At 40.4% G+C, this 14910-nt stretch overlaps 2 long non-coding RNA genes across 2 annotated transcripts in view; one reads left to right on the top strand and one right to left on the bottom strand.

Annotated features, from left to right (window-relative positions):
• LOC140693145 (uncharacterized) overlaps positions 1-14910 on the bottom strand; it is a 733405-nt gene that overhangs the window by 603005 nt on the left and 115490 nt on the right. The window lies entirely within an intron of this gene.
• Positions 11525-14910, top strand: part of LOC140693161 (uncharacterized) — a 62334-nt gene continuing 58948 nt past the window's right edge. Inside the window, exons 1-2 of the long non-coding RNA XR_012068870.1 lie at positions 11525-11780; positions 14332-14446. This is a non-coding gene — a long non-coding RNA (uncharacterized lncRNA). The remainder of the gene's footprint in view (positions 11781-14331; positions 14447-14910) is intronic.

Genomic DNA, 14910 nt, shown 5'->3' with positions numbered 1-14910 from the left:
CTGCCACTGCCCCAGGTTCGTGGATCACTTGTTTTAAATCAGTGGGTTCCTGAGAGGTAGGCGCGGTGCAGTCAGGAGGTGGGTGCTGCGGGGAGGGGTCCTGCCCCAGGGGGAGCAGGTGGACTTGCTCCCATCTCCCCCAGGGCCAGACCTGGTGTCGGCCTCTGCTGCCCCAGGTTTGCAGGACACAAGTCATGTCAGCCTGTCCCTGGGAGGAGGGCTCAGTGTACTCGGGGCAGCCTCAGTGGCTGACAAGGACTTTAGAAGTGGGCTCTAGCCCAGCATAACTAACTCTTCTTTCTTCTCTTGCTTCCTCAGTTGGTGGCTGTATCGGCTTTTTCATTACAGGTTATTGCTGGATAATGAAAATAGGTTTCTGTGCTATACAGAAGAAACTTTATTTAAAATCTATTTTTATATTTATTGGCTAACATTTGTAAATCTCCCAGATTTATCCTGTCCCAACCCCTTTCCCTGGTAACCTTAAGATTGTTTACTAAGTCTGCAAGTCTGTTTGTTTTGTAGATGAGTTCACAGTGTCTTTTTCTCTCTTTTTTTAGATTGCACATATGAGTGGTATCATTTGGTATTTTTCTGTGTCTGGCTGCTTTCACTTAGAATGACGATCTCTAGCTCCATCCATGTTGCTGGAAATGGTTTTATTTTGTCCTTTTCATGGTCGAGTAGTATTCTAGTGTATAAATATACCACAACTTCTTTATCCAGTCATCTGTTGCTACATTTAGTTTGCCTCCATATCTCGGCTATTGTATACAGTGGTCCTATGAATACTGGGGTGCAGGTATCTTTTCACATTGGAGTTCCTTCCAGTTATATACCCAGAAGTGGGATTGCTGGGTCATAGGGTAAGTCTACTTTTAGTTTTTTGAGGGATTTCCATGCTTTCCTTAATGACTACACCAAACTGGATTCCCACCAGCAGTGTAAGAGGGTATCCTACCCTCTTCAGCCTCTCTAGCATTTATCATTCATGAAATTCTGAGTGATGGTTATTCTGACTGGTGTGAGCTGTTACCTCATTGTAGTTTTGATTTGCATTTCTCTGTTTATTAGTGATACTGAGCATTTTTTCATGTGTCTATTGGCCATTTGTGTCTTCATTGGAGAAATGTTTAAGTCTTCTGCCTATTTTTGGATTGAGTTGTTTGTTTTTTTGTTATTAAGTTGTATGAGCTGTTTATATATTCTGAAAATTAAGCCTTTGTTACTCGTATCATTTGCAAATATTTTCTCCCATTCGTAGTTTGATGTTTTGTTTTATTTATGGTTGCCTTTGCTGTGAGGAAAATTATGAGTTTAATTACGTCCAATTTGTTTATTTTTTCTCTTATTTTCATTGCCTGGGTAGATTGCCCTAGGAGAACATTGCTAAAATTTATGTCAGATTATGTTTTGCCTATGTTTTCTTCTAGGAGATTTATCATGTCTTGTCCATCTGCATCTTAAGCCTGTACTCTAGATCTGTGCTTCAGTTTTGAATTTTGAGCTTCTTGGAGAACACCTACTCTTAGCTCATATGTCAGATTCAACATGTCTAAAGCTGATTTCATAATCTTTTTCTTGCAGCATCTCCACTTATTCAGTGGGATAATCATTCTTCCGGTCTTCAATACCCAAAGGCTTGGAATGGTCTTTGATTCATCTTTCTCTCACCACCCTCCACATTTTGTCAGCTTCTGGTACTGTATGTTTTTGGTTTCAAGTGCCTATTCTGATTGCTGATACTCTGATGAAGAGCTTTCATACCTGATATATGAATTTTACCTTCTGTTGAATTCTTGGATATTCTTTTCCCCCCTTTCAGTCAACCTACAGTTTTGACGCTCCAACATCTAGAGTCAAGTCAAAGATTTACCACAACCAGATCTCAGCCAGGTAGTCTCGACCCTCCAGCACTTTGGCCTTACCTTATGTGTTCCAATCATTATGTGACTTAGCATCCTAGGGTAACCTGTGCCTTATTAAAAGCCAGGAGTCACCAGCCCTTTCCTATCCAGTCCTCAGTTAAAACAGCTTAGAATTGCCCTGAGAACTAGTTGGAGCCCCATCCCCTTCATAGAGTCTTCCCTATTTACTCCAAATACTTCTAGCTCCTCTTTGTATTCCTGCACTGTTTATGATCGGTAGCCTGTAATCTTGGCTTAGAGTACTGACTTGGTACCATTCCCGGGTGGTTTCCAATGTGTCTCATCACTTAGCTCATAACTGAAGAAGACTCCCTTGTTCAGGCTTCTTTATACCCCACACCCTGCTTAGCATGGGGCAATAGCAGGCATCCAGGCAGTGCTTACCTACTTTATTTATTTGCAGGGGTGGTGGTGTGGAGTATAGCTAATAAGTATTAATTCAGTGTTGCAATTAAAAAAGAAAGCCAAGAAAATCCGTAAAACTTTATCTCCATGTTCACTTTAGCGCTTTACCTCAACAGTTTTCTTAACTGTGTTTACATTCACATTGTGTTCAATGCTTGTACAGTTCCCTGAGGCAAGCAGGTGAGATGTCATTATGTTTGACTTTCACGTTACATTTCATATTGGATATATTTGTGCAATGACAAAACCTTCTGTTATAAGTAAACAGCCGGAAGCCCAGAGAGACTAACAGCCTAACCCAGGGTTACCTGGGTAGTGTTTGGCACACACCAGGACCGCAGTTCATACCTTCCAGGTGATCCTCTTCCAGTGCCTTTTCATTCCAGTGCTGGGAAGTGTAGCCCCATCAGGCAAACGGCCAAGTCACATTGCTGCCCCTTTACCTGCCAGTGATGGCAGTGCTACAAAAAGTGGCAAAGGAAAGGTCAGAAATAGGAGTGAAAAAAGACATGGAAGTGCTGGAAATGGATCCTCAGCCGCCTCCTCCCTATATGATCGCCTCAGAGTTGTCCCACTCTGACAGTGCTGTTCATTGTTTATAACATAGTCTTTAAAGTCAGACTGATCTTTTATAGGACATGCTTTTATCCTGGTCCCTTTCCTGCTAGTAGTCACCGTCATGGGCAGAAAGGGCCTGACTCTGCTCTGTTTGTCACGTAGGTGGGAGGGAAAGTGGGAGAGGGAGCGGGTTGAACTGAAGCCGATCTTTCACAGCTCTGCTGTTCTAGGACCAGAGCAGTTTCACTCTTGCTTTCATCACCTCTCCACCTCCGAGTCCCAGCCACCCACTCCTGCCTGCTTCCCCACATGCACGTCCTGGGGAAGGACAGGGTGGTGTGCAATGCCCCCTCCGCCCTCCGCTCTGGGAGGTGCAGGAGTGTGCTTCAACTTTTGAGCTGTTTTGGTAATTGGGCTTTTCCTGCTTTTCTGGACTTCTCCTTTCAAGCTCTGAGAAATTGGAGATGTAACTTAACCATACATGGACTATACTAATATATTCAGTGGCATTAATGTGATGTTGTCTGTAAGGTGTTCTGTGACTGGATAGGAGGTTTTTTATCTCACAGGATACTTCATATCCAATTCTAAAGGCCTACAGGCTGCAGGTGTAATTCAAGTTCTTACATGTCTGTAAGGCAGACATAAACATTATTTGGTAATATGACCATATGTTCATAGATTACAGTTAGTCTGCCGGCTCTGTATCTAATAAAAGTTTAAATTCCAAACGCTTGAAGAAAATTTGCGGAACATGTATTTTTGCCTGTAACTAGTTACAAAAACTGATATCACAACTGTACCACAAGCAACAGTGTTTCCCAGTAGAGAAATCCCTCTACTTTTACAACCCCTAAGTAATGCGGTGGTTCTTTGGGTGAGATGAGGGATGCCAGAGTGTTTTGTTGGGACACTAGAGTGGCATGACAAGTATTCTGGGACTGGTTACAGTTGAATCTCTACTTCCTATATCCTGGACTGATTACAGAGGCAACGTTAGTGCGGTAACCAGCTTCTGAATGCAAGTGTAGCTAGGAAGACAACAGAGAAAATAGAAGGGATATAAAGTAATGGAGGGACTTCAGAGCAGTACAAATGGTGACTTTGACACCACCAGCTGCTGACATGATCTTGGCAGGAATTTGTGAGAAGTGGTGGGTGTCATTGCAAGCAGGAGAGTCCTGCAGCTCTTGGGGTGAACAGGCAAAGGGGAGAGCAGATACAGTGACCACCTGGGGGCTATTTGTGTCCTGAATGTGAAAATGGTCCCCTGTTCAATTTTGCAGCCGCAACTTCACATGACTCAGGGCATTATTTCCACCAGAAAACCATAAAAACATAAACAACCTCTGTTTTCCAAAGTGTTTGTTCTTGATCTGAGATGACTGTCCTGTGGTGGGAGGTAAGTGGGTGATGGGGCGTATTACATCACCCCCTTTCACTAAAAGTCTACGTCGCTGATTTGCACCCTACTCCTAGAGGTGCTGTCATTCTGTTACACCTAGGCCTCTAAGACGGGCATGCCTGAATCCTCACGTGAAGAGGGACGGTTTTGTGCAGTTTTAAAAAATTGCTTGGGTCATGGAGTCCTATGTTCCCTCCATTGCAAATCACTGTTCCAGAGCAAATAGTAGGCATCTATAGAAACTATATTGTTTGTAAGATGTCTTCAGAAGTTTTGCAGTAGGTTTAAATATTTGCTTGGTGATGGCATCTTGATTGATTGAAGGAGGCAACCCTCACTAGGGGCATTGTGTGCTTTCTGTCTGAGAGTTCCTTTACTGGCAGCAGAGTGTTCGTAGGCAGAGTTAGAAAGTTACCTGATCTGAGAAGCCGAATTTGCCCACAGCTGGGAATTGGCGGAAGAGTCTGTTATGGAAGGAAATCTTTAGGATTATCTGGTAGCAGAGTTCTGGGATCCAAACCCTGGGAAACCTCAGCTTTTGTAGAGTATGTTCTGTAACAATAGGCTATAGGATAATTTTTACACTTGTTGTAGGATGTAGAGTTGGGGAAAGACTTAAAAGAGAATCTCCAAATATTTGAAGAAGACAGTTCTCAGATTGAGAGATTTTCTGCAAAAGACTAGTTCTTCACTTCACAGGGGAAGCAGGGAGCAGGTGTAACTGCACTTACGGTAACTTCAAAGGTAAACCTTACCCTCCCACTTAGCTGTTTCCTGGTGGACGTTCATCTTCCACATCTGTAGCTTTAGACATGATGTGTCATTTTCTGGTACTCCATTCTGCTTCTTAGTGAGAGACTGACCCAAAGTCACATAGCAATTGAAAAATTGCGCAAAGGACTTTATTGTTAAAAATGTAGACGTGTGGCAGGGTGCTGCATTTGCAAATGACTTTCAGTACAGAGAACACTGAAAAGAATGCAGTGTTATTTCTTGTTTTATTCCTTTAAGCCTTTGAATAGAAGGTTTTCTTTGCAGAGTTTCTGGAGTACATCAGAAAAAGCAGGAACCAAAAATATCTTTAAGAAAGCTCCAGTATAGATGTTGCTTATAGTATGTTATCTGCCTTAAAGTTAATTCTTTAAAGCAGGAAGTTGTAACTCTCAATTTCTTAAGCAAATATAAACATTCTTGACCCTTAATGACATTCTTTGTGGGGTGAAGCTGCTTTTTCTTCCATTCTGAGCATTGAAAGTTCTTCTATGATACTTCTGCCAGTCCTCAATATTTTATTTTCCCTCTGTTGTGAACTTGTTATTAAACTTGAAGCAGATATAAATATCATTAACTTGCTACATATGGAGATATTCAGTGTTACATAGTCAGAAAGTTTGTGTACATCTCACGTTTCTACATAATTCCCCCCTTTCCAACTGAGTTCCTGATGAAAGGATGGTGGGAAGTGGCATTATGCGGATATGTCTTACAGTACACAGTGTTTCCCCTGTTCCCTCTACCAGATCTGGATGTTCTTTCGTGTTTCAGCTTCTAGACTTACTAGCTGTTTTTCTTAAGCCAGGTATAACTCATCCCCTTGCTCACACACACATGTGTACACACACACACACACACATTCTGCCGTAGGGAGTAGCTTGCACCATCCCATTCTTCCATTCCAGCTCTGATCCCACCCCTTGGAGGCAGTGTCTTGCACGAATTCATTTGTAAGTTCCTTTTTAAAACTCGAGTGGTCGGGAAATAAGGACTGATGTCCACACCTAGTAGGCAGGCTCTCAAGGACAACTGCTATGGTTAATGCCAGGTTATCTTAATGTTTGAGTACCTGGGTTTCATGTCTTCCTCTACTGCCTGTGTGATCCATGATTCCCACATATCTGTCTCCCGCTAGACTTTTTCTCTCCAACTCTGGACTCTTACAATCTTCTGCTGATTTGACATCTTCACTTGGAAATCTGGTATCTTAAAACCTACATGTGTAAAAACTGAGATCTTGGTCCTCCTACCCACCAAACTGGTTCTTTCTCAGCCTCCCCCATTCAGTTAGTGAAAACTTAATCCTTCCAGCTGCTTGGGTTAAAAAACTTGGAGTTATTCTGACTTTCACTGACATACCACAAGAATTCTGTCAATAGATCTGGTTTAACACTGCCTTTAAAACATATCCAGAGCCCAGCCACTTCTCACCATGGGTACTTCCCCCACTGCTGCTTCCCTGCCCTGAGCTACTGTCCTCTCCTCCTGCAAAGCCCTTCTCAGTGGCTTCCCTCCTTTCATCTCTGACCCATTTCGACTATTCTCACCTGGCAGTCAAGTGAGCCTTGAAAACCCAAGTTAGATTGTGTCGTCCTTCTGCAGTGTCTCCCCATTTCACTCCGGGTAAAAGCCACAGTCCTTACAACATCCTCCAAGGCCCTACAGGATCTGCACTGACCCTTCTCCACAGCTCCAGCCGTGCCCCCATTCTGGAACATGCGAGGTGTGCGCTGGCCTTAGTGATGGTTATTCCGTCCACCTGGGACTTCTCACCTCCTAGTCCTAGTGCTAACCTCAGACCTCAGTGTAGCCTGCTCTGGTATTTAATACAACATCACCCTCATCCCATACCCTCAACTCTCTTTACCTTGCCCTTTTATCTTTTTTCCATGGTTCCTCTTTCCTAACATGCCACCTCCTCTGCTTCTCTGTTGTGTGAAATGTCATCTCCTCCCCCCACCCCAGCTAGACTCCAACCAAGCTCCGTGAGGACAGGACTTTTGTTTTGTTTATTGATCTATTCCAAGTGCCTAGACTAGTCCTGGGTACATAGTAGGAAGTCAAAAATTATTTGCTGAATAAATTAAAAGACTATTTTAAAAATGAATCATCCTTTCAGGAATGGGTGAGGAAAGGAAGGTGCATGAAGGAAAATGGTGCAGTAAATAATGCTATTTGCCTCTTGTTCTTTGTGTGATATATATATATGTGTGTTTTAGTCTTAATTTGTTATCCCAGTTTCTTAATTTAATAGCTATATGAAGGTGTAATTTACAGTCCATAAAATTCACACATTATAATTGTACAAGTCAGCCATTTTAGCTATTTCTAGAGTTGTGCAACTGTATCCTCAAAAAGTCCCCTTGTGTCCGTCCATATGCAGTTTGCCCTCCCCTCAGTGTCACCCTGATTTTATTTGTTTTAGTTTTTTGGCAATCACATCTCAAAAGAATTATTTACACAGCAGTACTAATATAGCTTTGCACTTTTAGAAATTACACTTAAATATGAAATCAACGGTCATTGTTGAATGTAGGTAGCAGTATCAGACATCGGTGAGAAGAATGGACTTGAGTGTCATACTGGCAGCTGTCTTACCCAGCTCCACCATTTACCAAGTTACCCAAATTATTTTCTGCCTCAAGCTTTTTATCTGTTATATGGAGGTAATAATAGCAGCTTACAGTTTTGTGAGGATTAAAAAACTGGGAAACAAAATTTAGTACAGTGGCCAGCTTATGTTATTACCTAAAAAATAGCCTTGCATTTAGAGAGCAAAATTCAAATCAGTTTGTAAAGTATGTGCAAAATATGATCCAGTTCCTGCCTGGTTTGTAAACACATCTGCCTAGTGCAGAATGTAAAAGCAGGCTAATTTCCAACAGAAAAGATCATTTCTCAGCTTTTTTTCAAAGGTAGTTGCAAAATCGTTTTTACTAAATCTTCTGTGCACATCTGTGACAGAGCTTTGACACCAGGGAGGTAACTATCTACTTTTTTGTTAAAATCATACTGACCATCAGAAAGTGTTCTGAATTATATTTTAGCATTTATGTTGGGAAATACTGTGAGACTTTTTCTAAATTAATGGGGGGCATTCATTGTAGCTCTTGTAGCCTGATAAGCCTGCACTAAATTATGTTTTTTAAACTTTTTATTAAAGTAATTAATTAATTTTTTACAGGGGGTGGTAATTAGGTTTTTATTTATTTTATTTTTAGAAGAAGTACTGGGTATTGTACCCAGGCCCCTGTGCATGTTAAGAATATGATCTTTCACTTGAGCTATACCCTCCCCCCTAAATTATCTTCAATAGGTATTTTTTCTCTGTTTTGTTATTTTCTTTTATGTAGAGATGCACAAAGCAGGGTCATCAGAAGCCTCTCAATTCCAAAGATTATAATAGTGAAAAACATTGCGCAGTGACAGTGAATCCTTGGCATGTTTAGAAAGATTGTAAAGTCCTGAATGAATTAAGAAGGTATTGTTACATTAACATACATGTAACCATGGCTCTCTTACCTTTTTTTTTCACTTTATAATGAAGATACTCCCCACCTATCAAGGTTGATTTGTTTGATATAGGGAATATCTAAAACCTTTTCTGCAAGATTTTTAAATAAGTAAGAGCAGGTAATTTATCAGAAGTGTGAATGGTGTAATCTGCTCTGTCAAGTATGGTAGCCACCAGCCACGTGTGGCTATTGTGATTTGAGATGTTTTATAAGTGGAAAATACGTAATAGATTTTCAAGACTTCGTACAACAAAAATAATGTAAAATATTTATTTATAAGTTTTAAAAGTGTTGATCACACTTTTGAAATGATAGTATATTGGATATTTTTGGATAAAATAATTATTACTGGAATTAATTTCACTTGTTCTTTTTATTTTCTAAATGGGATTACTGGAAAATTGTGACTTGCTCTATGTTTCTATTGGCAGTACTGGCTTCTAAATTATTGCAAATAATAAGAAAAGAAAATGTTGATTAAAACTTTTGTAATTGAGTAGTTGATTTACATCATAGTAGTTTCAGGTGTACAACACAGAGGCTCAAAATTTTTATAGATTGTATTCCATTTAAAGTCACCATAAAATAATGGCTATATTTCCCTGTGCTGTATGATACAGCCCTATAACCTATCCATTTTATATGTAGCACTTTTTACCTCTCAATCCCCTACCCCCTTCTTGCCTCCCCTCTCCTCCTTCTCCCCATCCATTGGTAACCACCAGTCTGTTCTGTGTACCTGTGAGTCTATTTCTGTTTCTTATAGTCACTAATTTGTTTTATTTTTAAGATATACATAAAAGTTAATACATAGAATATTTGTTTTTCTTTCTCTGACTTATTTTACTTAGCATAATACACTGTAGGTCCATCCATGTTATTGCAAATGGCATTAATTTATCTTTTATGACTGAGCAGTATTCCATTGTGTGTGTGTGTGCGCGTGTGTATATTTGTGTGTGTGTATATATGTATATATATACCACACCTTCTTTATCCAGTCATCTGTCAGTGAACATTTGGGTTGTTTCAGTGTCTTGGCTATTGTAAATAGTGCTGCTGTGAACATTGGGGTGCATGTGTCTTTCTGAATTATATTTTTCTCCAGACATATACCCATGAATGGGATTGCTGGATCACACGGAAAACTATTTTTAGTTTTTTAAGGAACCTCTATACTGTCCTCCATAGTGGCTGCACCAATGTACATTCCCACCAACCGAGTAGGAGGGTTCCTTTTTCTCTTAAAAGGTCAAAAATTATCTGCATATATATATTTACAGTTTAGGACACAATTTGACAAAAGCCAGATAGAATTTAATAGCAGTTAATACAGTATATTTTTTAAATGGCCATGCATTATGGATAGATATGTTATTGATGAGTTGGTTGTCTATTTTTATAGATGCAGAAGTTTTTATAGCTTCACAGATATTTCAGTGTTGCAGAGAGAAAAATTTCTTTGCCTTTTGCTGAACTTGTCCGGGTGGCTTTATCGAATTTGGTCCAGGCCTCCAGAGGTGAATACACATCCAAACCTGAACCATTTGAATGTCTGCAAGATTTTAAGAGTCTAGAATGTCAGATCTGGACTATAACTCTGGTAAATGACATCAGTGAGTGGACTCAAGAAAACTCCATTTGAGTGCAAAACATTTCATAAGCCAAAAAAGGCCTTGAAATTGTGGCAAAGCCAGAGACTTTTGTGCGCCACATATGGCCACAAATCCATGGGGACAACCACAGGCCTTCTGGAGTGCCAAGGGAATTCCATGTGAGGAGTCCAGCACTCACAGGAATCCAACAAGTCCCTGCCAGCCAGAGTACCTTCATTGCTACTGTGCTGTTTTGAGCAAATATCTTTTCATCAGGTTCAAATTGGTTTGTTGTTATTTTTTTGCATAAAAAAATCAAACAACTTCTTGTTCCCTTGGTGAAAGTAAAATCCTAACATTTTCTGATTTCTTTTGACAGAGAAAACATGAGCCTTTGAATCTGATCTCATCTGAGATGGTCTGCAGCTGGGAGCAACCAGATCAGTGTCAGTCCCTTTGCAGCCATTTGTTGGGAGCCTGCATGTTACCTGGAATGATATTTGAAACATGTCACCCTAGCGGTGCCTTTGCTGTAGGCTGGGAGGCGAGTCAGTCAGAATCTGCATTATGGAATGCATGTTTCAGATCTAAAGCTAGGAGATCCTTTTTAATAGCCAGATAATTGACTCATAAATATATCGATTAATATATTTGTGCAAGAACATTTTTAAAGATTTTTTATTATAAAAATTTACCCCCGAATATTGAGAATGAAAGAACAGTGGAATTAAGAACATCTGTACCTTAATTATACATAAAGAATCTTAAAATCCTTCTAAACTTTTTTGTTCAAATGTAGATATTTTTCCCTTCCAAAAAGGAAAATTACTATTTCACTTTTTTTTGCATTTTCCTTTTATTATATATTCCATATAAATAAATATAATTCTTTTAAATCCCTTTAATGGCAGTTTAACACTATATTGAACAGATATGTAAATAGTCCTAGGTTTCAGCAATTTAAAAAATTGTCATTACAATACCACTGCAAAGAATATTTTGGTGTTTCTATTTTTAGTTACTAATTTGGAGTAAAAACTAACAAGTTTGCATTTCTTCATCTAAAACATTGGTTATTTTATGAATGAACTGTAAGGATTTTAAATAACTTTTCAGTAATTTCAACAAACAAATTATCTTTAAGGCAAAAATGCATGATGGTTTGTAAATCTATTTTTATTATATCTTCACTTTTACCAGTGTCATATGTGTGTGTGTTTGCACAAGTGCTTTAACTACCAGCAACGTAAGAAAAATCTGAATACTAAAATGTGAAAATAGTTTCCTGGTTTGTGTTTTCATTCTCCCAATATAGGTTTTGGATGACAAGTTTGTATGTGAAAAGTACACACCCTGTTGGAGGTACTCTGTACATACAGAGATACTGCACATAAAATTGCCTCTGAAGCCCAATGATCTGAAAACCCGGTCCTCAGCCTTTGATAATTTCAGCTGTTTTATTAAAGTCCTCCAAGTGGATGAAAGTATCATCAAGACAGAGCAAGAGTTTTTCAATGCCCTATTTGAGAAGAGCTGCATGAATGACTTTTATATTCAGGATAGAGATACATTCTTCAATCCAGCCACCAGAAGCTGCATTGTAAGTCTAAACCGAGTTTAGCTGCTGTCTTGGGGTGATTTAGAACCTGCTGTTGAATTATCAGTGATTTGGTTTGGTTGGTTTGGTTTAGTTTTTAAAAGATGCCCATAAAAAGGATAAAAGAGAAAGAAAAGAAATATGCCTACAGATTCCTGTTAGGATAGTAAACAGTGACTGGTTAGTTACCCTGTATAAACCACACACTCTCTTAGAATCTTTTTAGGTTTACTTCATCCTTTCTCAGATCAAGTATCAAGTAAGGTACAGTGTTAAAAAAATTCGGGATTAACAGGCTTGTGAGCTCCGGGATCTGCAAGGCAGCTTTCCCTCCCCATGGTGTAAGTCAAATGGCAGAAATGAAATAAAGCACCTCATGTCTCCTCCGGTGTTAACAGGAAAAGGCTAATCTTCTTGACCTTGTTTCTTCCTGGGTAAAATGAAGATAATATGTCAGGAGGCGACAAGCTCATTTAGGGCAGGAACTATGTTGTCTTGTTCACTGCGGAATCTCAGGCACCGGGAAGGCTGAGTTTAACGAGTGAATGAATGAACTGTAGTTCCCCTAGAGTTACCATGTGGGACAGTGAGGATTAGCAGCTAAGAGCATAGACTCTAGAGGGGAGGGTACAGCTCAAGTGATGGGGCGCATGCTTAGCAAGTATAAGGTCCTGGGTTCATCCCCCATCACGTCCTCTAAAATAGACAAATAACCCTAATTACCTCCCCACCACCCACCAGAATTACCTTATTATCTCCCCACCACAAAAAAAAAAAAAAAAAGAGAAGAGGCCAAGAGCGTAGACTCAGGCTGGAACACCTGTGCTGGTTTCTCACTGTCGATCTTGTAAAAGTCATTTAGCCTCTGTGTTTATCAAGTTCCTCCTCAATAAAATGGGGATAACAATAGTGCCCACCTCGTAGAGTTGCTGTGGGGATTAATGAATATGTGTCAGTGTTAGAACAGCCCTGGCTAATACTAAGTACTCTGCATCTGTCAGCTCTTTTCATAATTACTGACAGATGTTATTATCAACCAAAGAAGTATTAGTTCTTTGTAAGGGAAATACATGTTAGACCATTTCATTTATCATTTTCTGTAATTCAGGCATTTTCCCTCTGAAATACCATTTTTTGTCTGTGCACTAGGAAGCCACAGGGCTTTCCAAATTTCATCTGTCTGGGTTCTTGTCATGATGGCAATACTGCAGAGTGTTGACATTTTTTAAGGACTCCGTCTGAGATGACAGCAACCCCTCAAATTCTGGAGCGCTTCTCTAACTGACAACATCTCGCTTGAAATGAAGTGTTTAAAATATAACAGCTTCAGACGCTTAATGATGCCATAAATGCAAGGATGTTATATCTAAGCTCTTTAAATAAATCCTGTCATTGAAATAAAGGAAATACTATATTATAGCGCTCTATGACTTTGTTATATTTGTTATCCATTTATCTGACTCTCTAAGACCAAAGAAAGCAAAGACTGAGATTGATCATTATTACTGTGTGGTACACGTATTTGTGGATTGAGACAATACTGAAATGTACTGTTTAAGATATTAAAATGAACACTAAACAGCTGCTTGATGCACATGCATGAACAGAACAGGGAGCTAGGTGCAGGGAGCAGACACTGAGCTTCCTGGATCAGAGACCAAGCATAGTAGTCCAGCCCAGCAGTCCACATGTTTTATATTTATGTCCCAACAAAATTAACAGTGAGAGTCTGACATGAACTTTGGGGACACTTGCAAACAGCTGTCATGATTAATAATGTGGGACACCAGGATTCTACAGTGTTTAGTTGGCATCTGCACACAACCAGTACTTCTCCACTAAAGCCTATTGTAATTGATGGTCCCACATCCAGGAATCATCTCATGTGGTGTTTGGGAGGGAGGTAAGTGGAGTCAGGACTCATGTTAAGGCTGGGTTGGTAATAATCTGGTTCTAGTACAGGAGAATGGAAAGTAGGTCAGGTGGGAAGGAGAATTACTGGATTTAAATTATGTTTCTTAAGTAAGCTAAATGTATAACATCATGTCAAGTTTCTTTGTTGTTTATATTCCATGTGCTGTCACTGAATAACTACTGAATTGTGGGGACAAAAAAAGCCTGGGTTTTAGAATTGACCCTGTCCCTAACCTGCCAGAGTCCAGGTTCCTCTGGTTGTCCAAGGATGGGGCTGGACCATCAGGTGTCCCTCCACTGCAGCAGTTTGGGCCCTTGGGTGGCCTAGCTTTTTTGCTGTGGAAGACTGGCCCGGTTGTAGGACATTAAGCATCTGCAAGTCTCTCCCCAGGTACCCACGGTGGCCCCAGGACTGTAACATGCAAGCGTTCCTTTCCACCCATATTTGCAAATGACCCTCAATGTGTTAGTATTAATTCTGGGTGAGAATTATGAAAAATTATATGGTACCTCCATACATTCTGGCAAGTAAATGCCCCTTATTTACAAATGACCACAAAGTGATAGCACCACATATTATCAACAGAACATGGGATCACGTGGTGACAGTGACGCTCACCTGTTTGCTTCTGCTTCCCAGTGCAACTTTAGCCTCCGTCAGAGGACCTCAGCTGCCCCCACGAACAGGGCGTTCTGTACAGGGAATGGGCTCCTCCTCGAAGCATAGACAAGAATCAGCCATTAGATCTCATCAGGTGAGCTGTTGTGGAGAGCACTCCAGTGGGAAGGGCTCAGGGTTGCCCTCACGGCATCTGATGGTGACAGTCCTCCAAGAGTGCTACCAACCAGGAAGCTCAAAGGAGCTCTGAACTTTGTTGCCCCAAGTTTTTACTGGAGGCTTTATTACAAAGACATGGTTTATTGGGTCACTACCGACATGGCGAACCCAAACCCTAACTGTAAGTCAAACCTTTCCTTAGCCCTAACTGCTGAGCCCCTTCCTCTCCTGGTGGTCACTCACTTGTCACAAAGCTCAAAGCCCCACTCCTCTAATCACATGGTTGGTGTCTCTGGCTGGCCAGTCCCCATCCTGAGTCATCTCATGAACACAAGCCATCCAAAGTTCCACCATGAATAGCAAAGTCACTCCTATCTTGGGAAATTTCAAGGCTTTAGGGGTTGCCGTCCAGGAACTGGGACCAAAGTCCTACCAAATTCT

This window comes from Vicugna pacos, unplaced genomic scaffold, assembly GCF_048564905.1.
Source record: "Vicugna pacos unplaced genomic scaffold, VicPac4 scaffold_19, whole genome shotgun sequence".
Classification (NCBI taxonomy): Eukaryota; Metazoa; Chordata; class Mammalia; order Artiodactyla; family Camelidae; genus Vicugna; species Vicugna pacos.
The sequence above is the reverse complement of the archived record's forward strand: the minus strand, read 5'-3'. Positions and strand labels throughout refer to the sequence as shown.